The sequence below is a fragment of the Nymphaea colorata genome, chromosome 8 (genome assembly GCF_008831285.2).
Source record: "Nymphaea colorata isolate Beijing-Zhang1983 chromosome 8, ASM883128v2, whole genome shotgun sequence".
NCBI lineage: Eukaryota > Viridiplantae > Streptophyta > Magnoliopsida > Nymphaeales > Nymphaeaceae > Nymphaea > Nymphaea colorata.
Window position 1 is genome coordinate 19,170,614 of NC_045145.1, and position 3,010 is coordinate 19,173,623.

The 3,010-nt window shown below is 40.9% G+C and overlaps 1 long non-coding RNA gene across 2 annotated transcripts; it reads right to left on the reverse strand.

The window, feature by feature from the left end:
- Positions 1 to 962: 962 nt before the first annotated feature.
- Positions 963 to 3,010, reverse strand: LOC116258439 (uncharacterized). Of its 2 annotated transcripts, XR_007574122.1 has the most exons (6): positions 2,495 to 3,010; positions 2,125 to 2,190; positions 1,838 to 1,936; positions 1,580 to 1,730; positions 1,394 to 1,470; positions 963 to 1,297 (listed from the first exon to the last, which is right to left on the reverse strand). It is a non-coding gene; the product is annotated as an uncharacterized LOC116258439 (long non-coding RNA). The 2 variants fall into 2 exon arrangements; XR_004173718.2 differs by lacking the exon at positions 2,495 to 3,010 and having other exon boundaries at positions 2,125 to 2,479.

The following is a 3,010-nucleotide window of genomic DNA, read 5'->3' on the forward strand; positions in this document are numbered from 1 at the left end:
AACACAAGAGATGTCATTGTTGGTGAGCAACATCCCTACTATTTTTTGTTTGGTTAGAGTGCAATTGAAGAAGGCAGATGTGACAAATTTCCTAGCCATTCCAGCTCAATGTTCTATAATTTTTTGCGACCGTTTTTTGGTGAACTTGCTTCTAGTGCTTAGTGGCAACACTATGTCAAGAACTGAAGCTGCGGGGCGAACTTTGAGTAGATGTTCAAGTTTGTTATGAAATTGGTGAAAATAGTGTTTGAGAAAGAGGATCTCAGTGGACCTCAAGGTTTGGAGATCCTGAACAAGAAATTGCATATTCCATGATTAGGTACTTGGGGCACCTGAGCTTCATCTTCTGATAACAAAGTAATGTATTACTGGAAAATGGGAGAAATTTAGCCCAGTCTACATTCTTGTGATTGCGTTTCTCCTATAGTATCTGAAATGTCTTGCTGTTTTAAGTACCGGGTGAACATTGAACTTAAGAAAGAGATTTAGTGCACGAAAAGAATTACATAGAGGAGGTTTATTTCTTTTTCGCTGCTTATGTCACAAGAGAAACAATTATTTTGATATACTTGAATGGATTTAATCTAAATTGCATGAATAACTCATGCTTGGTTAGAGACTGATTTCTTTCTTCATACCAATTTTTCTGTTCTGTCACAGATAGACTGCTGCTTGCCATACTGGACGACCACTCCTTAACCTTTTCCGGGAAGCTGTGTTAGGCAGTCCAATACTGCGTTATGCAATAGTTGATCCTGGAAATTGAATTCTTGAACTTTTTTACTTGAATTTTTCAGTCCAACCCCCAGTTAGATGAATGGTGCTCTTGTTGACCACCTGGCTGATGTCTAGAGGTCTTGCATGGTCCTCTTTTCCATCCCCTAACTGTTTGTAGCTTACTCATGCCTACATAAAGCGGTCTGTTTGATGGTGGAACATGCAAGTGTGAATGCTAAAATCTGTATAAAGCAATTGCAAACCAGTGATAATGCTTGGTTCCCAATTTTTGGGTGAAACCTTGTTTCCTCAATTGCTGCCATGCTAGAACAGGGTTTGATGAAAAAGAAAAATTTCGTCGACACAGAGTGGACTCTGCTCTAAAGAATGAAACTAATCAATTACAATGCAAAGCTGGTCTGCAACATTTGACTGCTTGATGATGGACAGCTCAAATAATATCTCGATTCTCCTGTACAAGTCTGGTCTAAATATGATAATGGCAGGGTGAAGTCTGTGTGTTGAAGCACATCAGGTACTGTTGTTCAGCTAATAAATGAGGTGTTGCCTTCTCAACTGTCTGTATGGAATTACAATGAAGTCTCATGTGAGCTGTTTTTAGTTGGGAAAAATTGTGAGCTGGATACTGAAATATGTTAAGGTAAACGATCTTGACCTGAAATCCCATCTTTTCATACAGCTGTTGTGCAGCTTTGTTGTTTTTATCTACGAGTATAAACACTTGCCTTGCACCTGTCATGTTCAGGCAAACACATCAGCTTCAAATTCGAGCAAGGTTGATAAAACAATGGAGATGGATGCATATGCACCTCTCAAATGGTAGTTGCTGAATTTGAGATACCTGATTCCTTGGCAGTTTCTATTGCTAACTGTAACATGTTACTTGCGATTCCCTGTCGTCTTGCAAATTTAGCCACACATACATTTGCGACATACGCATATCTTTCTGTATCTCTTTGATAGAGATGCTGTATCCCAGGCTTTACATGTTCCTTTTTTCCGATTGAATGATCAACATGTTGAAGCAACAAGGCGTCAATCTCAGGTGTCCAAACATAATGTGAGAAAATACAATGGAGAAGAAGGTATTGTAACTCACCCCTGGAAAACTTTCTCCATGATGTAGGTTCCGGATACTAATGTCGAGAGTTCCGACTATACTATTCAATATCGTACGTTTAGCACCATCGTCCTTAACCTGAAATTGCATAGATGGTGTATGAGATGCTTTTCCTTTTTAAGTTCCCCAGCAGGCTATGAGAAGGAAAAATTCACAAACAGCTGCTGCAGATAGCAGTGCTGCATCAAGAATATATGATCATCAAAGATGCTAGGTTGAATAAAGTCGAGATAATGTGGGGATTAGGTCAGGTAAGACTGACTTACCGCAACGATGCAGGTACATTTTGCTGTGAGCTGTCCGAGACATCGCCTTTTCAAGGTATTGTACTCCTTATCAAGGGAAAAAATTAGAGTTATTTTAAGTAAACAATCAAGAAAATTTATGGTTCATGAGGTCAAATAAAAATAGGTATTCCGGCGGTGGCCATTTTTCAAGATGATGACTAATGAAGGTGCAATCTAAATGTGACATTTCCTGGTACTTGTTACTCGCTTAGTTGGAACAAATGAACAAGCTATATTATTTGAGTTCTGAAAAATATGTTGTGCATTTTTTTCTTAACCCTTGTTTTACTGAAAGACTTAACTTTGGTCTTTACCTTTGCTAAAAGAAAAAACAGAAGCAACGGTTAACCTGATAAATCTAACAGTTATAGTCCTCCCATTTGCCCGCGGCACTATTTCTTCCTTCTTCAGCTGGAGCAGCGACAATTCGAATCTCGTTCTCGGGGTTCAGAGCTTCATGGGTTTCCGTCAGATTCATTGTGGCAGGAGGGGGCGGAAGAAATTGTTCTTGTTGGTTACTTCTGTAGAAAGTAGAAATGCATCGGTTTGCAGAAACAGAGTGGACAGCACTTCCCAGGAGTATCTCTTCAGTGAGCAAAATATTCCCAGTGGAGTCGTGGCCATTGCGGTCGCCGCTGGGCTTCGTGGAGACAGAGAAGGCAAGGAAGATGGTGAAGAATACGAAAGCGGTCAGGAAACCGTACGCAAAGGCCACGGTCTTCCCCGTCGTGAGGAAGGAACGGAAGCTCCTAAGCTGCTTGAGTAGCATTGTGGAGCCGGCGGGAGCCTTCCTGGTTCCCTCCATCGAAGAAGCAGAGGAAGAGACGTGGAGCGAAGGAAAGAAAGCGATCACCGGTTCCCTAAG